At 42.8% G+C, this 25296-nt stretch overlaps 1 protein-coding gene and 1 long non-coding RNA gene across 4 annotated transcripts in view; both read left to right on the top strand.

Moving 5' to 3' along the window:
* Positions 1 to 25296, top strand: part of OPCML (opioid binding protein/cell adhesion molecule like) — a 560135-nt gene that overhangs the window by 169997 nt on the left and 364842 nt on the right. The window lies entirely within an intron of this gene.
* LOC117080130 lies at positions 2000 to 8372 on the top strand. Of its 2 annotated transcripts, XR_004435727.1 has the most exons (3): positions 2000 to 2011; positions 6206 to 6283; positions 8129 to 8372. It is a non-coding gene; the product is annotated as an uncharacterized LOC117080130 (long non-coding RNA). The 2 variants fall into 2 exon arrangements; XR_004435726.1 differs by lacking the exon at positions 2000 to 2011 and having other exon boundaries at positions 6173 to 6283.

Below are 25296 nucleotides of genomic sequence, written 5' to 3'. Positions count from 1 at the left end.
GTTTTGAAATAATCAATTATTGTTAATTCTAGCCTCCCTACTTTGCTATCAAACAGTAGAACCTATTCTTTTTATCAGACTGTATGCTCGTACCCATAATCAGCCTCTCTATATACCACATTTTCTTTATCTATTCATCTGTTGATGGGCACTTAGGTGGAGTCCACATCTTATTTTGGATAGTGCTGCAACGAACATGGGGGTGCAGATATCTCTTTCATATAATGATTTGCTTTCCTTTGGATAAATATCCAGTAATGGGATTGCTAGATAATATGGTAGTTCTATTTTTAGTTTTTTTGAGAAACTTCCATATTGTTTTCCTACACTTACGAAGAAGTTTGAACCTGTGGCCTTAATTCCTTACAAGTTGTGTGAGATATCTTAGGAGCTTATCGGAAATAATGTCCGGGATACAGCTGCTGTGGTTTAGTGCGGCTGCATAAGGTGTGTTAGATGAGAGCTCGGGGATTTCCTCCCCGTTTCTAGATGACGCGTCAGGCCTGTGAACACTCAGCCAGATGAGGAGCATTGCTGATGTTGGCTAGTTACAAGTTGGCTGTGGCAGCGAGCTTTGCTTTGAACAGTTTACAAGATAATCTTAGGTTTTCTTTTATGTATGTTGTTTCAGACTCACTCCTTCCTGAATATTAGAGTTCTTTCTCTGAGTATTTCCTCGCATGCTAATATTGTGCTTTCTCTTTGATGATCTAAGTATAACCTCTAGGTTCAGACCTCAACTGCTGTATTCCTCCTGAACCATTTGTCCAGAAATAGCTCTTAGTAGTCCCCTTTCCTACACCCCCTGTCAGTATCTAATTCTGTCTTTTTCATCTTTTGTCTAAACGAACTCGACTGATTCTCTTGTAAATTCTTCTTCTTCTTCTTTTCAACTCTTTTTCTAAGCATCTGTCACCTTTCCTATCTTCTTAATTCCCAATATATTGGCAGTCTATTTTTCTGCTTTCTGTTTTCATGTTATCATTTTCTGTTAAGATATTCACATTCATATGCATTTGTTTTGTTACATTGTTGCCTAAACAGTGGTGAACAAGGCACATGTGGTTTCTGCCCTCCTGAAGCCAGACATGAAATAAACAACTGCACAAAATCCATACATAGACATTATGTTGGGTGTTATCAGAGAAGTCAACATATAATCAACATGACAAGAGTTTTGAAAGCCTAATTTAGATTTGTGGGGTCAGAGAAAGCTTCTCTGAAGTGATAGGATACAGGCTGAGGGAATGGCATGTTCAAAGTCTCTGAAGGAGATGAATGTTTGACGAGCGCACATAAATGAATGAAGCCGACATGGCTGGCTCACAGCACACAAAGGAGAGAAAGCCTGAAAGTGATACTTGAGAGGAACATGAAGGCGAGGTTGTACAAAGTGCTGAAATTCCTGGTAAAAACAGAGATTGGGTCCTAAAAGCAATGGGAAGCTGCCATGGGGTTTAATCCAGGGAGCGACATATTCAGGAGCATGTCAGAGGCAGTAGGATATAACCTAGACTATGTCGGATGGCCTGGGTTTGAATCTCAGCTCCGCCCCTTACCAGCTAGGTAACCTTGGGCAAGCTACTCAAATGCTCGGTGTTTTTATTTCTTCATTTCAAAGAACTGAGATGATAATCCATCAGAGGTGGTTGTTCTATAAGTTAATAGCTATGTAGTCCTTAGTTAAGTGCCTGTCCTATAGAATGCATTGTATAAATGTTAGATGATTGTGATGATGATCACAATGATGCTGATGGGGATGACAATGGCATTTCAAAGAGATCTCAATACCTGCTGTCTGGAGGTGAAATTGTGAGGACAGGTATCTCGAGGAAGAGGGGAAGTGAGGAAACTAATGGAAATCCTTCACTAGCCCGGGAGAGAGACTGTTATCCTTAGATATAAGGAGCAGTAATGGGAATAGAGAAAAATGAATAAATTAGAAATATATTTGGGAGACAGAATCGATTAACTTAGCGGTGGATTGGATGTGGGATTGAGAGTAAGGGAGGTATCAAGGATAAGTTCCAAGTTTCTGGCAAGATTAAGTGGATGAAAAGTACCCTTTCCTGGAGGAAGAGTAGATTTTTCAGGGAAAAGAGCAAGAGTACAGTTTTGGACATATCAGTTCAGAGATGCTTTTAAAATCATCAAGTGGGCCAGGCGTGGTAGCTCACACCTGCAATCCCAGCACTTTGGGAGGCCAAGGCGGGCGAATCACGAGGTCAAGAGGTCGAGATCATCCTGGCCAATGTGGTGAAACCTCATCTCTACTAAAAATACAAAAATTAGCTGGGCGTGGTGGTATGTGCCTGTAGTCCCAGCTACTCGGGAGACTGAGGCAGGAGAATCGCTTGAACCCAGGAGGCAGAGGTTGCAGTGAGCCGAGATTGCGCCACTGCACACCAGCCTGGCGACAAAGTGAGACTCTGTCTCAAAAACAAACAAACAAACAAAAAAATTCATTAAGTGGAACTGTGAAAGAGCTTATTGGATATACAGGTCAAGAACAAAATGAACTTGGGTCACAGAGAAACATTTGGTACTTTTTAGCACAAAATGGGGGCAGGTTTGCTTACAGTAAGTGTATAATCAGAAGAGATGAGGACCCAAGGCTATAGATTCTAAAGAACTTTAACATTTAGAAGTCAAACATAGGAGTTCACAAAAGATACCAACCTTCTCTGGTCAGCTCTAAATGGACATATGATAAAGTATCACCGGGACTAGGTAAAGCTTGCATAGTGTTTGTAATATTCAAAGTACTCTTTTTATAACATCAGCAGACCTGATCCTCTCAATAATCCTGTTGAATAAGCCACTCCAGGCTATTGTCCCCATTATACAGATGTGAAAACTGAACAAAGCGATGCGATTTGCCCTCAATTAGTAAGGACTGAATTACTTGTAGAAAATATTCATAAAGCGCTTTTTGTTTCAAACCAAAAGGACTTACTGCAAATAAACCAATTCTGTAATACGTTCATCCCATAACTAGGTACACATTTTTGTTTCGGATAAAGGAATTTAAGCTCAGAGAATTTGCTCACAGTCATACATCAAGTAAAACAATTAGAATTTTTCTCACTAATGAGCATGTTGAATTTGGGGTGCAATCTGATTATTACACAGTGGATGCTAGAGCACATATTCCCAGTTACCAGGAAATATTTGAGGTTTATTTAGTCTAGATTACTGGTTCTCGAAGTCTGGTTCTCAGACCGGCAGCAGCATCGGCACACAGGAGAGCTTGGAAATGCAAATTCCCAGGCCTTACCCTGGACCTACAGATTCAGAATCTTAGGGGCGTGGCCCAATCTGTGTTTGACAAGCCTTCTGGAATGTGCTGATGCTCGCTGACTTCAGAGACTAGGCTGGTCTAGACGAACTCCCTACTCCATGCTCCAGACTTGCTCTCACTCCACATGCTCCATCCCACCACCCAGGCTCCTGTGCACTCTGAGGACCACATGAATTAAAAGTCTCTGAAGTTTATCTGTGTAACTCTAAGTGGTGGGAGTCACTTTTAAAGAAAGATAAGCAATACTTATATATAAAAATTGAAATGTATTCACTTCAGCAGACATTGTCTGAATGCCTACTATACACAGATCTGGTGACTAGATTTTTTTCTTTAAACACCTACATGGTACAACCTAAGTCCACAAATTATAGCAATCTAAATCTATGTTGTAATAATTGTCCATTCCCTAATGTGTCTTTTGCATAGTTATCTCAAAGTGCTTCTAAAATATTAATATTCCTAAGAGGCAAAAAAATAAATGTTATTATCTCTACCTGCCAGGTTGGTAAGAAAGGCAAAGGGAACCATACTAGGAAATGCCAGATGTCAAAATCGAAGCCATTTATTTTCTTTAGAAGTGATAGTGAAATCACTTACTCTATTTGAGTTATCCAAAAGATATCTACGGCATTGATAATATTCCCCCATTTCTTTTCATTTTAGTTATTACCTTAGATTTGTACTATTGTGTGCAATTTTACATTAATTATTATACTCTAATGGCTAATTTTGGTTAGCACTTTAATTATGAAATCGTTTTAGCTTTTAGATGAGTTACAGCAAAAGTTAATGAACAGTATTTACTTTCATTAATGACAATTTTCATGACTCTTCCCTTCCATGATAACCACATAGTGGAAGCTTTCAAAGCTAGAGAAATCCAACAAAGGGAAAATTCCACGAGCCCGCTGGTCTGTAAGGAGAGCAGCTGGAGGTGGGAAGTGGGGAGCTGAGATGCTGTGGAGGATGGGCGTGGGTAAAGAGAACCTTTGATGCTGTGGAGGATGGGCGTGGGTAAAGAGAACCTTTAATGCTGTGGAGGATGGGCGTGGGTAAAGAGAACCTCTGATGCTGTGGAGGATGGGTGTGGGTAAAGAGAACCTCTGATGCTGTGGAGGATGGGTGTGGGTAAAGAGAACCTCTGATGCTGTGGAGGATGGGTGTGGGTAAAGAGAACCTTTGATGCTGTGGAGGATGGGTGTGGGTAAAGAGAACCTTTGATCTGTGGAGGATGGGTGTGGGTAAAGAGAACCTTTGATCTGTGGAGGATGGGTGTGGGTAAAGAGAACCTTTGATATTGCTTCCTGTGTTTATATTATCTGCCATTGTCCGCATCAGCAGGCTGCCCGCAAAACCCAGCTCTATCAGACATGGAAATCTGAGCATGCAATCCTGTGTTTGTTCAACTCCAAACTCCCTGGATAAAATATTTTTTAGAAAAATGTCAACTGATTGGCTCTATGCTTCATTTAAATGGTCACCTGGATATTTGGAAAATTTAGATCTGAAGTCTCCCTCTGTAGGTTGGGATCTGTGTGTCTGTGGAGCTTTTTTACAAGATGCATCTGTCTGCCTCATACTCCTCAAGGGTATTTTAAATCCCAAAGGTCTAGGGTGGTTCCTAAGCCCATGGCCCCTTACAAAGCCACCCTGTGGTTCTGCTGCACAGAGCTGCTGATGTTAGGATATTGACCTGACCTTCCCTTCTGATCACTTTTTAAAAGATTTGGTATCCTGTAGGTAGTTTGTGTTATTGTTATGTTGTTATGTATTTACTAGGGAGCATTGCATTGTATCTGGTTTTGGTTGTTATTGTTTATCTCTTTTAAATGAGAAAGAAGTATATTTGTGGCTATTTTATGGAAATATTTCTGCAACATTTATCTTCTAGGCTCCTCCTCTTATTTCAAGTCATAAGACTTGCAATTTGTACCACGTTCATAAGGGTAAAATGCTTGGATGCAGAGGCAGTCTGCTGGTAAGCAAGGCTGTGTCTGCTGCTTACTAGCTGGTGAGATTGAGCAAGTGGCTTGACCATGCAGATCCCTCATGTGATAAATAGAGCTCATAACAGACCCTGTTGCCTGGTACTGCTCTGAGAAGTACATAAGTTATTACATGCAAAGTGCTCTGATCACATAGTGAGTTTATTGTTTTGGTGCTCACCATAGGACATCAGCTTCATCATTATTATTTGTGAAAATGCTCTGTAGACTCAACTTCAGGTTCTTTTAATACAATATAGGTAGAAATTATTTTCTAAGCACATAAATTATATGTGCATGATGTCAAAATAGTGTGTAACCTTAGGGAGTATTATGTAAAAGAAAATAAACTTAAAAATATGTATCATTGTGGAAATAAGCACAGACTGTGTTAGTCCATTCTGCATTGCTGTGAAGAAATACATGAGACTGAGTTAATTTATAAAGAAAAGAGGTTTATTTGACTTACGGTTCTGCAGACTGTATAAGAAGCATAGTGCCAGCATCTGCTTTGGTGAGAACCTCAGGAAGCTTCCAATCATGGTGGAAAGTGAAGGAGGAGTAGGTCTATTACATGGCAAGAGCAGGAGCAAGAGAGGGGGCAGGAGGCGCCAGGCTCTTTTCAACGGATCTCATGGGAGGTCTGATAGAGCAAGAACTCAATGATGATCATGAGGACAGCAACAATTCGCTCATGAGGGATCTGTTCCGATGATCCAGACACCTCGCACCAGGCCCACCTCCAACACTGGGGGTCACGTTTCAACATGAGATTGGGGCAGGGCAGACAAAGCATTCAAACCATATCGCACATCAGTCCAGTGACAGCTAGCAGTGACTGTTTACTTGGAGTTTGCTGGAGCAAGTGAGTCAGCCACCCTCACTCGTGTTTTGGCAGAGACTCAAAGGCAGGCAGAGGAGCGGAAGGACTTTATAATGGAAGGAGGGAAGGCTTCGGTGGTGCCAGATTGGAAGTTGATGCTGTGGAGAACAGGTAGGTGGACTAACTAGATAGAAGTCATTCTGTGTGATCAGTTAGGGGTATATATTTACCTTTTTCTGGTTAGTCCTAAATTTGAAGTAGGTACAAAAATTAGGGAAGTTAGTAGTTATTAATGAAGCCTTGGTTAGTTAAGGTAAATTGTTACAAGGTTTTCTGTTGTCAGTAGAGATAGCAGTCTGATTGACTTATAGCACCCTGGCTTCCTAGGCTTGTTACTGTGGACAGCAGGGGTGATTTCTTGGGGGGGTTGCTACAGGTTGCAGATCAAAGTTTTATTTTTATGTATTGTCTATTCATTATTCATTTAATATATTTAGGATCCTATTGTTAGTATACAAATGATTTTTGCTAATGAGGTCTCTCTGATCATTAAATCAGGATGGCTAAAACCTGTACTTAAAAATTCTTTAAGATAAAAATATCCACCTAAAAGTAATAAAGTTGCATTGATTTTTAAAACTGTATTCCCAAAGTAGTTGCTAAATAGGTATTTCAGACCAAATTGATTTCAGAGCTTGTTTTAATGCATGATTTTTTTCTCCCATGAGGTCTAGGGTAAGGTTGTACTTGTCTCACTTACATTTTTTAATACATTTAGCTAACAATTCTATACTTAGGGAAAGAGTGGTAAATTAGATTAATTGAAAGGATATATTATTAGGAAATGATTTACTGATGCCTTTGGGAGTATTAAAGCTTTATTCACCCCCCTGGATTTTTGCTTAGGATGTACTTCTATTTTTACTAAGGATAATTATATAGTTAAAGTGTGTTCCTGGAGAATTTAGTAGAAAGGAAACTCCAAAAACTATTAGTTGATAGACATTAACTTATTTAAGAGTAAAATTTGGCAAAGAGCCAGCCACCTAGGAAAACCAAGAATGAACTGTTTGAACATGACTGTGAAATTGTTATGACGTGTCATTTAAATGTGGCCTCCTGGGTCACATTTATTACCCTTGGGATATTAGTCTGTTATGCATATGACTTAACTCCACCAAAGCAAAAGGTCTGATGTACTGAAAGAGTGAAGGGCCCGTCATGGAAAATGTGTGGCTCTGGAAGTCATGAAGACAAATAAGGCCAAGTTTAGTGACCCACTTTCACATTGTTTCTACAAAGCTCCGAATCCCCGCCTGGCTCTTTTGCTCTCTCTTGCCTCACGTAAGAAGATAGGGACTTTGAGACTTAGAAAGGAAAGGGATTGTGGGGACACACCCTCCTCAAACTCTTAATTTGAATATTAATAAGTAGGTTCACCCAAAGAAGTGAACTGACCTTTTTTTTTTTTTTTTTTTTTTAAATTATACTTTAAGTTCTAGGGTACATGTGCATAACGTGCAGGTTTGTTACATATGTATACTTGTGCCATGTTGGTGTGCTGCACCCATCAACTCGTCAGCACCCATCAATTCATCATTTATATCATGTATAACTCCCCAATGCAATCCCTCCCCCCTCCCCCCTCCCCATGATAGGCCCCAGTGTGTGATGTTCCCCTTCCCGGAACTGACCTTTTCAAACTCCCACAGTAAACTAAAAGCAGATCCAAAAGCAGAAATCAAATTTCTGCTCTACTCTGCGAAGCTCTAGTCTTTCTGAAAGTAAAGAAAATACAACTGGATTATACATACATATATATACATATACACACACACTATATATATATTACATATTTTACATATAGCTATTTATATATAATTATATATGTAAATAGTGATATATTTTTGTAGAGATATAATGTATCTACATAAATAGCTTACTGTCTATTTAGTCAATGTGTGGCTATATGCACACATTTTAAATAATGGAATGATTTCTTTGACTCCTCTTCAGCCTGCCCATGGTCATAAAGAAATTAGAGAAGTGATTTTCCCATCCCTAAGAAGAGGAATTCTCAGGAGAAAGCTTTTCTTCTTTTGAGAAGTTGGGGCAGAATTGGCAAGTCATGTATACTTTGTATCTCCTGAATCTCTCCAGTAGCCAAAAAGCAGGACGAAAAAAGAAGAGAGAAGCCAGAACCATATTCTCACGTGTAAGTGAGATCACATCTTATAATTAAATGCCTTTCCAGAATTAGCATTTTTTTGGCCAAGGCCACTCATTGCTGAGCATTCACTTTACTAAGAAACATTTATCCTGTAGTCACCAGGAAAAATGGAAACTGTGAGGACTGCAGAAAACTTAGCCCTCATTCGCTGATTCAGCTCCATGGTGGGTGGGTAATGCCATGCCAGGGCCATGCACTGGCCTGGGCTCTGTGCGCCCACCCGTCTCCATGGGAACCCAGCCGCAACAGGAGCGAGGGCTCCACAAGGAGACACACCTGCGGCTCTTAAGTCTCAGTGCGTTCGCTTCCTCTCCTCACTTCATTCACATCTTTTTATGAAATGAGTCGATCTGTCACCACTGACTCTCTCAGACAGCAACCCCAGGTTCCGTTCTGCGGGAAAAATAAAACTTCCATTTCAAACGTTTGCAGAGACTGAGAGTAGAAGAGAGCTGCTGCAGATGAAACTGAAGATGTGGCAGCCCTCTCTGAATCGAATGACTTCATTATTCAGGCTGCTCCTTCTCTCTCTCTCTCTCAAAAAGAAATATATATATATATATATCAGAAACAGCAAGCCATCTTGACTATTTCTGTCACTGATAGAAGACGTCATTGGATACTTTAGTTGTATGTCTGGTCTCTGAGGGTGTTAAATTTATATTGAGCTCTGGCTTAAAAGTTTATTTAACCTAGAGATTATTTTTCTGCCGGTTTCAAAGCGGTGTCCCAAATGCCTTCTCTTCTATATAGGCTTCTGATACTACGTTCTGAAGAAATAATCAGTCACTGCTTTGACCGGGACTCATCCAGGTGTGAACACCCCATGGTTATTGTATGAGAGTTCTCCAGAGAATATATATATGTGTGTGTGTCTGTGTATGTACGTGTGTGTGTGTGTATACACCCCCACATGTATTTATTATAAGGAACTGGCTCACACAATTATGGAGGCTGAGAAGTACCACAGTCCACAGTAGCCAAGCTGGAGACGAGACCATGGTTTAGATTCCAGTCTGAAGCCTGGCAGTTCTGAGACCTAGGAAGGGCTAATGTTTTAGTTCAAGTCCAAAAGCAAGAAAAGCCCAGTGTTCCGGCTCAAGCAGTCAGGCAGGAGAAGTCTTCTCATACTCAGTTCTTCTGTCCTGTTTGGGTCTTCGGTTGACTGGAAGGGGCCCACTCACGGAGAGGGGCAGGGCACTCACTTTGCCCCACTCAGCCCACCTATTGGAGTGTTCGTCTCATCCGGAAATGACCTCACAGCCACACCCAGAATAGCCGTTGACCAAATGTCTGGGCACGCTGTGGCCGCATTAGCTTGACACACGAAATTCATCCTCGAGGTTTCTCTCCCTGTCCTTCCTGGGCCCTATTTTGATGTTAATTTCTAAAGTAGCTATTACTAACAGACAGTACTTGATACATTGCCTCAAATCCTTTATGGAAAGGGACAGCATAGATAAATAAATAAATTGATATTTATTTAAACTGATAAATAGGGAAAATTGCTGATTCACAATATTTTTAAAATAACTTGTATTGCATGTATTACTTCCCCAGCGAGTCTGCTTATAGGTCTCCGTAATCAGAAATTTAAAATACACAGACTAGATATGCATTTTTTGTTTACCGGTGAAGACGGTGTTATTTGCAACTAGTTAGTTATTAAAATGTTTTAAATATAAATGAAAGAATTCGGCCTCTCCCCTACTTGCCAATGTGTGGCAAGAAGCAAGATGAAGTAAATTCATGACATAAACTCATGGCCTCCCTTTTACACATGGACCTGGACTACTTATTGGTTTTCATAAAAATCTTTACCTGTTACATTCCTACACCTCCCAGACCTACTCTGAGTCAATTCAAACCTGTGGACCCATGGATTTGCAGGAGGAAACCAGTGATTTTTTAATCCATATCTTTCCTGCCATCCGCTTTCAAAAATGCCACAGCATCAAGCAATAGTCTGAGCCATTTTCTTAGGGAACTAAGTTGGAAAAGGGGCATGAAAGAGGTGATTGCTGAAAAAAATCTGAGGAATAGAAAAACAACCCACTATCAATATGCTAAGGTGAGAAGCCCTTGAATGTCCCATCAAAAAAGCTGCTGTCCTTGGTCTTCCTACTGTTGGCACTGCAGATGCTACTCACAGCCCCTCACATTCATTGGAATCAGCAAATCCCTCTTTGTATCTCACGTACAGTGCGGGGCAGAGAGCTGTACCACTGCTTAATGTTGCAAACTACCACAAGCAAATGAACTCATGTCCAGGACAGAGGGTCAGGACAGGTGCATGACCCTTTATTGTTGACTGAGCTCCACGGTGTTTGTTTAAGACCTGACAATGTGTTTTGATGAGGATTGTGATGACAGGTTTGGATTTTAGAGGCATTTGCCCGCTTCTCATGGGAAACACTCACATAAACATGCCTATTCCATTTTTCTCACACACCGTGTGGTCTGTGTCAGAAGCAGAGCAGCAGCTCCTAAATATGAAATTAAACTACCAAAAAAAAAAAAGTGAAGAAGAAAGGAAAGTCGGCATGCATGAAAACAAGCTGAAAAGGTTAAGAGCAAAAGAAAAATCGTAGAACAGTTTCGGTCTGTTTGGAATGAATTAGTCAGACCATTAAACAAATCTTTTAATCTAAAGTATCCCTTTCATTTCTGTACCCATAAAACAAAATGATGGAGCGTTGGTGGCCAAGTCTGCCGCTGCTCCCTATTTGTATTGCACAGACTGGAGCTCCGACCTCATTAACATTCCGCTGCAGTGGAGGGCCACGCATTCAGGCTGAAAGCGTGCAGAGAGTCTGGGCAGTCCTGAGCCCTCGCCCAGCTGGATATACAGCACTGAGAAGTTTCTTCCTCTCTTTTGCCTCTCTCTCTCTCTCTCTCTCTCTCTCTCTCTCTCCCCCCCCTCCCCCTCTCTTTCTATCTATCATCACTCACAACTTGAAAAATGTAATAAAATCTTTGAAGAGTTTCCCACAACCTTTCTGCAAAAAAGTACTTAAGGCTTTCCATTCCAAGTTGAACACAGTTTCAGGGAATGCAGGGACCCCCAGAAGCCCATCTATGGACTTTAAGATAAAGCGTAAGGAAAAACCAATGTCATTCCCTAATCTCGACTCATATTATAGAGAAACTGTCTTCACGTCCTTTACTGGGACATACACGGTGGTACCTTTCAACTTACAGAAACATACAACTTGAGGCCAGGTGTGGTGACTCATGCCTGTAACCCTAGCACTTTGGGAGGCTGAGGCGGGCAGATCACCTGAGGTCAGGAGTTCGAGGCCAGTCTGGCCAACACGGTGAAACCTTATCTCTATTAAAAACACAAAAATGAGCTGGGAGTGGTGGCAGGTGTCTGTAATTCCAGCTACTCGGGAGGCTGAGGCACGAGAATCACTTGAACCCCGGAGACGGAGATTGCAGTGAGCCAAGATGGCACCACTGCACTCCGGCGTAGACTACAGAGAAAGACTCCATCTCCAAAAAAAAAAAAGAAAAAAAAAAGAAAAGAAATAAATATCACTTCAGTGTAATTCACAGTGTTGTTAATTGTATGTCAGAATAAGAAAAAAGGAAGATTCAATTAAAATTCTTTTACAGTTGTTGTGAAAAGTTACATTGGCAATGAAATATTAGGTCTGGCAGTGGGGAGGCCTAGAGCTAATACTTCTACGAATTGAGCCTATGACTTTGGACCAATCTTTTAATTTCTATGGGCCTTGATTTTCTCATTTGTGAGATGACTTCATGGAACTGGATGACCTCAAAGGCCCATTTCAGTTTTCATTTCCATATTCTTATTGGCTGGTAGTGTCCTAGAGAGAAAATTACAGTGACAGTAAAATGGGCAAATAAATAAAAGGTACAACAAGAATATAATTACCAGAATGAGACTGCAAAATTCCATAGAGAAGCAAGGGTGTAAAACGCTGCTGAATTTTACTTGCTGTACAAATGTTTCCTCTTTATATATCAGTAAATGCTGCTATTTTATCTTTACACTAAATTTTATGTTCATGAGGTCATGATTTGCATTTGACTTTTTTAGTTTTTAATCTTCCATGTCTCTTAGCATGGTACCAACTGCCATGTAGATGATGAAGAAACATTTTTGCTCAAACAAATGGAGGTGTCAAGTAGAAGGTGGAGGGCGGCTTGCTAGTACACAGCAGTGTGGGTGGCCTGGGGCCAGTGCAATGACTGCTGAAAGGCCAATTTGGTAGAGTTTTAGGAAACTGTAAGTTTTTAGGAGCTGTTTGATTGATACCAACAGAGAACACTTGGCAAGCTTAATGGAAAAGGACACTTTATGTAAAGCTATAATGACACAACGTGCCTTCTCTCCCTGGTTCATCTAATCACATCTGCATTTCAGTGTGCTGCTGGCCTGTGGCTTTCCTAAGTTACTGCTGGTCAGCCTTCCAGGAGAACATAAACCTCTCTTCTTTCAGGAGACAAAGGGGATGGTTGGCTCAGGTCTCTCCTGGAATTTACTGCTGCTCATGCCGATCCAGAGATGAGGAATGCCAGATGGAAAGACAAGAGTTTTTTGTCCCTTGAGTAAAAAGAAAAAGAGAGAGAAAAGGTTTATCTCATTATGTGGGAATGAAAGAACTAAGCTAGCTGCAAAGTGGTCTGTGCCTTTAAACATGCGCCTGAAGGTGCAGGTGTGAGATCAGATTCAAACAAGGATTCCGCCATTCCCAATTAGCTCCCAACCTCTCTCTCTCCCTCTCCTTCCTGTCTCCACCTCCTGCCCCACTCTTTCCTCCCCTTTTTGGAATCTAGCAAGATTAAGTGGCCGATTTATCTTTTCGGCGCTGAATTTTAAAGGGAACAGCTAGCTGTGTGATCATATTATTAATATTTATCCTCTGTCACAGAATGTTGACAGATTAATTATGCAATATAGTATAAAACTCAGCAGGCAGCGTGGGTGAGCAGAGGCAAAGTTCATATATTAATAACTCCACTGGGTGGCTGGCACCTGCCCCAGGATGACTGTGGGCTCCCTGGAGCTCTGCGCCCCAATTCCTCACCAATAAATCACCTGCTGGCTTTATTTCACCCTCCTCACAGTTCAGGGTTTCATTGTTTTAGACATAAAAAAGTCATGTTTGCCGGGCGCGGTGGCTCAAGCCTGTAATCCCAGCACTTTGGGAGGCCGAGACGGGCGGATTACGAGGTCAGGAGATCGAGACCATCCTGGCTACACGGTGAAACCCCGTCTCTACTAAAAATACAAAAAACTAGCCGGGCGAGGTGGTGGCGCCTGTAGTCCCAGCTACTCGGGAGGCTGAGGCCGGAGAATGGCGTAAACCCGGGAGGCGGAGCTTGCAGTGAGCTGAGATCCGGCCACTGCACTCCAGCCTGGGCGACAGAGCGAGACTCCGTCTCAAAAAAAAAAAAAAAAGTCATGTTCATGAAGTTTCCTTTGTGCAGTGATCTCACTAGTTCTAACTAGGTATCCTGAGCCAGACACCCAGACACAGACCATCTTAAAGGAAGTGCATGTGACTGACAGAGCTTCTGGGGTGGACACTTGCTGGAATTATTGCAAGTAAGATGGATGGGGCTCTTTTTCTTAGCACACAAATAATCACAGTTGCTGGTGGGTATCTTTGCATGCCATGCTCTGCTAGTTCTTAGAGAGTACCACAAAGTTGAGACAGTGGAGTCCCAGTCTTTAAGGAGCTTATAATTTAGTTGGAGAAGTAAGGTCTCCCTTGGTGATGGTGCATGGAGAAGGGCAGTGTGGGAAGTTTCCCAGCTTTGTAGCTAACGATTACTCTCTCTTGTTACTTTGCCTCTGTGGACCCCAAGTTCCTTTGGTGGTGATGGGGCTAATGCAGTGATCCCTCTGGCCTTTGATAGAGTGAAGTTCTCCAGGAAACAACAGAGTGTGATGAGCAACAACTGCTTGCACTGACTTGACATCCAGGGCTGGCTCCATAGCTGCTTGGTCTTGGGCACATTATCTAACTAACTGTTCTAAGCCTGTGTTAGTCCAGTCTTGTGTTGCTGTAAAGGAATATGTGAGACTGGATAATTTATAAAGAAAAGAGGTTTCATTGGCTTATGGTTCTGCAGGCTGTACAAGAAGTGTGGTGCTGGCATCTGCTTCTGGTGAGGCCTCAGGAAGCTTCCACTCAGGGTGGAAAGCAGTGGGTGACCAGCATGTCACATGGCCTGAGCAGGGGCAAGAGAGAGAGAGGGAGGTGCTATGCTCTTTGAAAAACCAGATCTTGCATTAATTGAGTAAGAACTCACTTATCACCAGGGGGATAGTACTAAACCATTCACAAAGGATCTGCACCATGAGCCAATCAGCCCCCGTAAAAGGCCCCACCTCCAATACTGGGAATCACATTTCAAGGTGAGATTTGGAGAGGACAGACATCCAAACCATATCACAGTCACAGTGTTAATTTGTGAAGTGAAATGATAACACCACCGGTTTGTTATGTTTATGTATACATAAGAAGCATTAGCAGGAAGTTAATAGCTATGCTGTAAAACCATCATAGGTGATGTTCCTGAAAGAAACAGGACGCAGCTGGGCATGGTGACTCAATGCCTATAATCACAGCACTTAGGGAGGCTGAGGCTGGCAGATCACCTGAGGACAGGAGTTCTAGACCAGCCTGGCCAACAGGTGAAACCCTGTCTCTACTAAAAATACAAAAACTAGCCAGGCGTGGTGATGCATGCCTGTAGTCCCAGCTACTTGGGAGGCTGAGGTGGGAGAATCACTTGAACCCAGGAGGCAGAGCTTGCAGTGATGAGATCGGGCCACTGCACTCCAGCCTGGGTGACAGAGCAAGACCCTGTCTTAAAAAAGAAAAAAAAAGGAAGACACAGGATGCATTGGGGTCATGTGACAGCCTCCACTGTGCTGAATATTGTCGTTTTGTACTTTATGTATCTAAGGAGCAGCATTCTGTGGCTCATGGGTGGCAAGGAGCATTTCTGCCATGAAGTTTAGCCAGTGTCCCACATGACACCTGTTGATGGAACCTTGGGCTGGCATTCTTTGAAAGAGGTCAAGGAGCTCTGCTGTTTTCTAGGAGCCTCTGCAGGATACCCAGGGCCAGGCAGCCACGGCACTTTAGTGGGTGCTGAGGAGCAGCAACATGAATGGTGAAGGAAACTTCAGTGGGAGGACATCATGCGTCAGTGGCGGAGACTCCACAGTGGCACTTGATAGGCGGCCTGCTCCGGAGAGGGGTAAGGTCGTCTCAGAGTGCCAGGGGGGCTCAGGCGTCAGATGCCACATGCATGCAGTTTGTCACTTCCTCTCAGTGAGTTCGTATGTGTGTGTTTGGTGGTTATTGAAGGAAGATGAATAGATAATTCTGTAGAGAAGTTCACTTGAACCCATCAGTTATCAGGTCACATAACAAAAAGCCGTTGCAATCACAACACATCAAATCAATTCTGGGAGTGATATACCTTATAATCATGCAATGCAAATAATCAAACCCAATAAGCAAGCAAACCTTCAGTGTCATCAAGCAAAGCTCCAACTACAAGTAGCTCTGATAGCCTTAACTCAGCTCTTTACCTCTTATGCTTCAGTTACCGTAGTCATCGACGTGCTTTCCAAACCTAACTGGGTAATTTAGTATCCAGAAAGATGCTGCTCCGGTTAACAATTTATCTTCCCTTAGCAAGTCAGCTGATTAAATTAACCCCTTATTAACATTCCAAGATCATCCATGAGTTAGAAGAAAAAACATCAATTGTAAAATACAAAGGCAACTGCTCTCACATTCATTCTGACGGCAGTCCCTCCTGGATGCTCACCTGTGCCAGGTTGGTGGGACTGAATGAGGGAAAACACGAGAAATACATGATATGGCTCTAACTCTCCAAAGCAAATCCGGTAAATGGTATGTACACAACAAATAAAAATACAGTGTGGTCAATGTGACGCTGTTTGTATTAATCAATAAGAATGTATTAATCACCTACTGTATGCGCAGCCCTGATGATGACCCCGGTCCTGGAGGCACAGAAAATGGCAGTCGATGTCTTGATGGGCACAGTCTGCTGGAGACAGTGAGGAACATGGTGAGGCCGCGAGGGAGACAGGGAATGATAGCAGGATGTCTAGGAAAGAGGGGAGCCAGTTATTCTAATTTCTGGAAACAAACCTTCAGGGAGCTGAAATTTTGTGCAACATGCTCGTGCAGCCCCTTTGAGATGGAGATGGTGAATCTTAGCTCCACTTTGCAAGCGCAGAATGAGAATCACCAAGGGCTTGGGTGTGGACTGGGGTAAAAGAGGAGATGAAGAGGGAGCGAGGCTTGTGGTTTTCTGGCACTGTGTCCCACTTCATCGTTTGTAACATTGACCATTCTTATTGGTCAGAGCCTGTACAATGTCAACAACTTTGTACGTTGATGTAGCGTACCTGGGGAAGTAATTTACTGCTTCTAAGCCATTAGAATACAATTTAAAGCATTAGCAATAAATTAATAGAGTTAACAAGAAGTGGGAATGATTTCAGTGTGCGGATGAGAATAGCAGGGCAGAGCAGACCAGGCTGCGTGTTTCGAACCCATCAGCACTGCATTTATATGTGTCAGATAACCTTCTAGGAACCGCCTCATTTAAAATGGACCCGAGTGAAGCTTAACACCTAGAGTACAGTCTGTTCAAAAGGAGCCAGACTATAGGTAAAATTTGACAGCATGACACAAGATCTTTCCAGACAGGCTGCGTTGTAGGACATAATTTGGGACCAGGAAATTTTTGAAAGTCAAATCCTTGCTATTCTGCTATGACTGCAGACTAGTGGGTGCTAAGTACAGAGCCTTTTCTCTCTTTCTCTTCACAAAACTCAATTAAAATGTGCATGTGCAGTAATCTTCCCTTTCAGAGCTCCTGTGCTGATTGATAGAGTGATTTCTAAGTATGTTTAGGCTCCGTGGAATCACTTAACCCATTGTGGGACACGCAGAAATGGGCAAAGAAAGACAGGCCATAAAAATTATACAGCCAGAGGAGGCTGCTAATATCCAGAAGAAAGGAGATACAGAAAGATAACTGAGCACATGACATATAGGAATGAGAAGGGATGGAAATGCATCCTCTGTGGATTGTTCATTGTGCCCATTTTCAAAGTGAAGAAACTTCTGGAATATGGGTGAGGCACAGTTTTCGATACAAAGCTCATTGCATGTTTACCAACGTGAAGGTTAATTGGGAGGTAAGAAAATGCCACCATGATGCCGAGACTTTTCTATTGCTGCTTTTTGTCGGCCTCACCAGGAACCTGCAGAGACAGAAGAGGTCCTTTGATAGCCACATTTGCAGCCCATGTTGCTCACCGCGATCAGCAGGTTAATGTACCGCTGCCAGCCCTCCGGAGTGAAGCAATCAGACACACGGCTTGATGGAAATAAAATGAAAGGGGGAGTGGGGGAGGGCAGAGCCTGTGGTTGGTATTTCATCTACTGGCAAAGCCCTCCTCAAATCAAACCCTCCATGGAAGGCGGGTATTAGCAGGGTGGCTGAGGGGCACCTGCAATGCGGAGATTAATCCCCTTTTTGTTTTCTTTGGGTCTATCTCAGCACTGCTGAGTGGAAGAATTTATGTTGGCCTCCTTCCTAGAAGGAAGCTGCAGGCTCAGAAAAGAGGATGTGTCATCAGATGTCACCTCTCAGGGTGCCTCTGTTGCTGTCTGTCTGTCGCTCTGCCCCTCCCTAGGTCTCTGCTCTTCCCTGCCAATCAGTTCTATCTTCCTTTCACTCCTCAGTGTTTTATTTCTGTGACTCAAATTCTTATTTCGTACCAGAGCAAGACAACAACAGCTCTGTTACCAGGTCCCCTGCTCCTCTCCAGTGTGCCCCAGACAGGTATTCGGCGACCAGAGGAGAGTGGAACTGGGCTTTGGTGACGCTCTGCCTCTGCGTCCGTGGCACTTGCTGGGCCATGCAGATGTCTTCTGCAAGTGAGCTAAGGCGGGAAAAGGTCCCTCGGGGGCCATTGGAGATGTCGCTCACTGTGGCCTTCAACATTTTTAGTTAAGCCGTGGAGTCATTTTCTGGAAAATAAAATATCATTGACAACCTCGCTATGTGAAACGGGTAGAGGTGGATGTGCTCTTGTTGTACAGGGGTGGGAGGAGCATAGAGGAGGCCTGAGGGTAGCCCATCGAGCCTTCCACCTCCCAGGACCCTGGGGCCACTGAGCACAGGCCCTTGTGCAGCCCTGCTCCTGGACCACTGTGACTGTGACGTCCTGGGGGACTAAATACCCTCCTTCCATTCACACAAAGGTTCCCTGCAGGCTAGCAAAGGCTATGGCCAGTCCCTGGAAGGTATGCTGTTTCCACCAGGATCCTGAAATCCCAGGTTCTCAAACAGGGTCCTACAGTTTCATCAAGGAGCCACACACTTTCCCAGTGTATATGTGACTATTCGTCACCAGCGTGTGCACGGGACCATTTTGGTGTGTGATTTTTACTTGCACTTCCCAGGGTGCTTATGATTAGGATGAAATTTTATAAACGAGAGCTTTGGTAGCAAGGTCCTTACCATTCCAGAGAAGGATTTTGGCAAAAAATAGTAGTTGCTAGTTATTTACTCTTCCTCTTTTTGCTAGATCAGGTGGCAGAAAAGGTGAGTTATTGTCTTACTGTCTTATCTTCCCCAGTATTTCATTTCCCAGCACTACAGACAGTGGAGGCGTTTTGGACCTAAGAACCAGTGTTTCAGAAGAAGGCATTTACCCTACAATGGCTGTGCCCAAGGTAAACTCTGGGCTTTGGGCTGCATGGCCCCAATCCAGAGAACAGAGGGACTATTCCTGGCTCCTTCCTGAGCTGCTCTGACATCCTGCCTAACTGAGCGCAGTTATGCTCAATTTACAAGAAGAGGCAGCGTTAGCTCCTAGCTCATGTGGTGTTAAATAGAGGTGAGATGTAACCCTTTTTTTTTCTAACAGCACAAAACTCCTTCCTGAAGAGTCACCTTGAAGAGAGATGGTTTCTTGTGGAGAACTGCAGTCTGGGCAGTTAAGTCAGAGAACTCTGAGCTTAAATGCTGTGCATTTTCATTGACTGACTCTGTGGCTTTTTGGAGAATTACATTTCCTCTCTGTTATTGTTAATTGATGAAGTCTCACAACTTCACTAGGGAATAAACTTGTGCTGACAAGTGCTGTGTGCGTGAACCGTGCCATGCAGACTTCCTTAGATACAAATGAGTGTGATGGGAGCCTCATGGGGGCTCTCAGGAGCCTAAACATAACAAAGAAGGATAATAGGATTAATTGCTTGTCTTGCATTCTCACCTATTCCTTTTTGTGCCTTCAGAGTCCATAGTAAGTCACTGGTCTATTTAACTGCATTTCCTCTGCTGAATAATCGGCTAATTGATTTATTACAGGCGTGGCCTTTCTGCTTTCTGTTCCTTAGCATCCTGCAGTGAGCTTTGTTACCTTCCTGGCCCTGTTTATTGCATCCCCATCGTGCAAGAAACGGGAAATTTGGCAGTAAGCAGATGGGAAAAAATGCATTGTATAGATATCAAAGCATAGTGGTTAAATATTGTTCTCTTCTGAGGTGGATGGCTCCCAAGACCCTGGTGCTTTTTGAAATATGCTCTAACTAACCTATTTTTCCATGTGAACAAAGGGCTCAGTGGATGAAGGTTATTTTCAAGTAGCACTCAAGGTTAAAGTTGGTTGCTCTTCCAGATGGTTTCTATCTAATTCTTTGGATTATGATATTGAACTACCCTGCGATCAGGACTCCTAGTGCCAAGAATAACAAGAAGTGGAAGCCAGCTACAGTGAGGGCTGCTGCTCCTGGGCAGGCAGAGATTTAAGGGTCAAGGCCAGACCATATGGTCTATCAAGGCCCTGCTGCCTTAACCCCAGGAAATACAAATCAACTCACAGAACCACTCATCATCCCTGCTTCCTATTGTGTCAGTCACTGGGCCGCCTGAATCCCCCCTTCTCCAATTCTTTCTTGCACTAATTTTTGCCACAGGCTTCTTTCTGCTGTTGCCGGTTCAGTTCCAGCTGCCCGTGCTTCTAGTAAGCTCCTCACAAATGTGTTTCTAATGGCCACAGAGTTGGATGGGACAATGAGGAGCAGAGGACTCCTTGGCTTAGCGGCTCCAGGGGAGGCATTTTTTTTTTTTAGCCTAACCTTAAAGTAGGTGACTTAAACACCTGTGACTTAGCCACCTAGTAGGAAAATTAGGTGGGAAATTAGTTCTCCCATGAAAGGCTTATTATTTCTATGTGTTTGGCAAGGCAGTAAACCTGGGGAAGTTGGGAAGAGACCATCTTCCCAACATCTGAGAAAGTCAAAATGTATCTCAGTATCTATTTCTTGTTTTTCCTCCCTCCATTGCTTTTTCCCTCCCTCCGTGTCTTTCCTCCTCTCTCCCTGCCTCCCTTCTGTCCTTCCTTATTCTGGAGGCAATTGCTCCAGCACAAAGCTAACTAACTAACTTCACATACTTGCTATCTTTTCAGCAAGAATATAACAAAACCAAACACACTGGACAAAGACACAAGTTCCGTGAGAGCGGGAATGCGTGTCTGCTGGTAGTGCAGTATCCCCAGCATTTAAGACAAGGTTTTGGGACCTAATTAGTGTTCAACAGTAATTTGTCGACTTCTAAATAATTACGTGATATTTGATCATAAAAGCTGAAATTCTGATTTTTAAAAATTTCCTCTAATAATACCTCCCTATCTGAAACCTGAAGGATCTTGCTTCAGAATCATTTAACACTGGCTGTCCTTTCCTTACCTTCCCCAGAGTCACACTCAGCACACACCCTCCCAGGGTGCAGAGCATTCCTTCCAGTCTTCTCCCCATGATGCTTGTGTGAACATCTTCAAAACAGCGTTTGAAGAGATGCTGTTGTGTCCGCCTGTGCGAGGTCTCAGTGGACTGGACTCTTGTAAATGCCTGTAACCTGTATTCCACTCACTTTCTTTGACTGCAGATGATGAGGACATGAGATGTAAGTTGTGTTTGTCTCCAGCACAGAGATAAAAGAAGAGGGATCCAGTGCTTCGATCTTTAAGCGTCGAAGTCAGCTTTGGTGTGGGCACGCTGAGTCTCCCACATGCGTGTCTGTGGCTTTCCTTTCTCCCCGCCTTTACATGCAGAGGATTTATATTCCTTGGTTATGCTACTGGACCAGCCCACCCAAAGGCAGCATCTACTTTGAGGGCAGGGGCAGACATTGAAAGGAGAATTCCATCTCACGTGTTGCTTTTGTTTTTGACAATGGGCAGCTGTGTGTGAGCTATGGGAGGGTGCAGCAGCCTGGTGTTGAGGAAGGTACTTTCTCTTGTTGAGTGAGTGTGGTTCTGGAGTTCAGTGACCCCTTACTGAGGCTCCAGTCACAAAGTCCTGTTTGTGGGGATGTCTGGATGTTTTTCTTTATTAAAACTACTTGGCATATGAGGCAGGAGAATGGTGTGAACCCAGCAGGCGGAGCTTGCAGTAAGCCGAGATCACGCCACTGCACTCCAGCCTGGGCAACAGAGTGAGACTCCGTCTCAAAAAAACAAAACAAACAAACAAACAACAACAACAAAAAACTACTCAGCATAGTTATCACTTCTTTCAGTGTAGACCCTAACAACACCATGGGCAAACCCAGCACCCTCATACCCTCTTTCCCATTCCCAGTGGTGCAGCAGCGACCACAAACCCCCTCAGCAGCGCAGCCTGGTCACCTCAGGGAGCACTTACAGAGCTGACCTTAAAGAGCCATTTCAGTCAGGAATGGAGAGGCTCAATTGTTCATAAACCTGACATTTATTACTTAGAGATTCTTGCTCTACAGTACAAGCTGCTCTTTACGATTTTATCAAATAAAGTGTTCCTTTCATCTGTGTCCCACTTTCTCCTCCCGCTTCTTCCCACCACCCACTGCTTCACCTACCTGTGGGCTTGGCGAGGGGCAGCAACGTAAGATTTAAGGAACCTCACCTGAGGAGCCCGGGTCTCCTTGCTGGGGGCCTGGCTGGCACGCAGAGCAGAAGGTGTAGGCTTCGTTTTCCTTCTGTTATTCAAGCAGCAATGAGTGTGAAAGGAGACAGACAGTGGCGTTCTTTCCTCCTTTAAATGCCTTCCCTTCTCTTGGACATTTTCTAGGTCACCAGGTCAGAGTAACACTGAGAGTAAATCTATTGCAAGCACTCGGAGACTGAATGGTTTGCAAATGATAGCTACACACATTAATCGTTTCCCAGTTTAAAGAATGAGAGTACTCAGTGTAGATATATGTAGTTGTATTATTTTAATGGACAGTACCCCAAATTGTAGAAGGCTCAATGCTTCCCCTGTTGCTTTAATAGAGCTCATATTTTGGAGGATGGATAGTTCAGTGGTCTGGAGGCAGGGGGAGGAGTTAAATGAATCACACCAGGTCCTACTACATATCAGTTGACAGCGTCATGCAGAGATCGAGGGAATGGGGGCAAGCCATTCACCAGTTCTGAATCAGAGAAGGTCTTTCAGACTGTTGTCGAATCTAAACTGGGCAGGGTGGAGGTATAGGGAACTGGGAATAGTCTAAAATCAGAACAACAAATAGAAGCTCTTTAAGCATCTCCAATAGAATGAGCGCGTACCTTGTCACAAGAAAAAGCTGAGTACACTAGTGTTTCCAAAACAGCCATGTCGAAGACTTGTAAATATACCACAGCATGTACGTGTACCTTGGTTTGACTTTTGACACTGGGTCAATGCATTTTCTTGAGACTGCTGACTGGAAACTGGTGTCTCCTTGGATAGACAACATTCTGATGGCATCACTCTTGATTTCTACTTTGGATTTCTTTAAAGTGGAGCATGAGGGTGAAGGTTCCTAATGTGAACCAATCTGAGTATAAAATATTTCTAGACTCTATGATTTCTCCCCGTCCCTACTACATTTTCCCCCCATATTTAATTCAACTGCAGGAGGGTTTTTTTTCCCCAAGCTATTTTATTGAATATTTCTAAAATATTCTATTTGCTTTTCATAGAGACAACAATTCTCTTTTCACACTCAGATGATATCAGTTTGTGAGGGTTTTAGGTAAATTATGTAATTAAGTGAACAAGTACACCTGGTAAGCACAGATTTTGGGAAAGATACAGCTGGCTCTTGGTAAGCATATGGGTCAACTAGTAAACGCATGAGCACCTGGGTAAGCCAGCGGGAGCAACTGGCACAGACTGGGAATTCGGCCCACTGTGGAAGTCAATCCCCATGACTGCCAGAGAGTGGAGAAGGCTGGGTAATGCAGTATGTCGGCTAAATGGAAGTGCAGCAGGAATTAGTGGAGAACTTTTGGTGCCAGCTTCAGGTGGACTCATGGTTTCTGAATTTCTCTGCTAATATTAGTGATTGACCTCAAACAAATCCCATAACTTCTCAGAGCTTCAGTTTACTCATGTGTAAAATAAGGGTATTACTAATGCACGTGAGCATGCATATACACGTGTGTGCATGTACACACACACACACACTTCATGAAGGTCGAATAAACTAATATGTTTGCTTGTTCTGGTAACTGCAAATAGTCTACATATAGAAACTTCTTTTTAACTTTTTACCTTAAAATAATTTCACACTTAAAGAAAAATTTCCAGAATAGTACAAAAGCACTCACTAACCCTCTAAAAGATTTGCCTACTGTTAACATTTTGTTACATTCGTTTTATCATCCTTTCTAGGAATGGATAGATGGATGGATAGGTAGATACACAGATAGATAGATAGATAAACATAGATAATGTACATATCTGTGTGAATCAATATTTTTCTGACCATTTCAGAGATAGCTGCAAACATCATAGCCCTTTTCTCCAACACTTCAGTGTGTTTCTCTTAAGAACAAGATATTCGCTTACAATTATAAAAGTTAGGATATTTAACATTTATGCAACATTATCATATAATATGTAGTTTTTATTCAGAATTGTCCATTTTTCCTAGTAGTATCTTTTATAATACTTTTCTTCCATCTTGGATCTGGTACAAGATCACACAATGCATCTAGTTGTCATTTTTTTAATTGTTTTAGCCTTCTTCTGTCAAGACATTGTCCTCGCCATGGTCTGAAATGTTTGTATACCCCCAAATATATACTAAAATCCTAATCCTTACTGTGAGGGGTTGGGAGGTGATGAGGTCATGAGGGTGGGCAATTTATGATGGGGTTAGTACCCTGATAAAAGGGGCTCAAGAGAGACTTCTGCTCCTTCTACTAAGTGAGGTTCCAGGAAAAGAGTTTATCTGATATGTCCTTAAGCCTGGACTCAGGTTATACATTTTTGGGCAGGAATACCACCTATGTGACAGTTCATGGTACGAGGGCATGCTATTGGCATGTGTCATTATTGGTGGTGCCAGCAGTGATCACTTGGTTAAGGAAGTATCCACCAGGATTCTCCACTTTAATGTTACTATTTTTCTTACTGAGATTAGAGAGTAATTGCTGGAAAGATATTTTGAGACTATGTAAACTTTCCTTCATCGACTTTCTGCCCATCTGTGTAGCAGCCTTCGATAATTCTCACCTGAGCGGGTTGCCACTGGTGTGGATGCGTGATGCTGGCTTTTTTTCCCTAATGCCATCGTTCCTTATGTAGTTCTCAGTTGACATATTTCTGTAAGGAAGAACTTTCCCTTTTACAACATTTATTTAGTTTTTTTTAAAATTATAAGCATGGGACCATGACATTTTATTCTATTCAATAGATTATAATCAATTTACGTTGTTTTGGTTTCATTTGTTCTAGATTTGGCCAGTGAGTGTCCATCTAGCTGGCCCTGTGCTATTCTGATGTGTGCCTGGCCCTGTGCTATTCTGATGTGTGCCTGGCCCTGTGCTATTCTGATGTGCGCTCCTTGTTTTTTGCAATTTCCTCTCTCTCTGGCATGACAGAATATTTTAGAC

This window comes from Trachypithecus francoisi, unplaced genomic scaffold (genome assembly GCF_009764315.1).
Source record: "Trachypithecus francoisi isolate TF-2019V2 unplaced genomic scaffold, Tfra_2.0 Lachesis_group8, whole genome shotgun sequence".
NCBI lineage: Eukaryota > Metazoa > Chordata > Mammalia > Primates > Cercopithecidae > Trachypithecus > Trachypithecus francoisi.
Note: the sequence above shows the minus strand (reverse complement) of the source record. Positions and strands in the feature narration are given on the sequence as shown.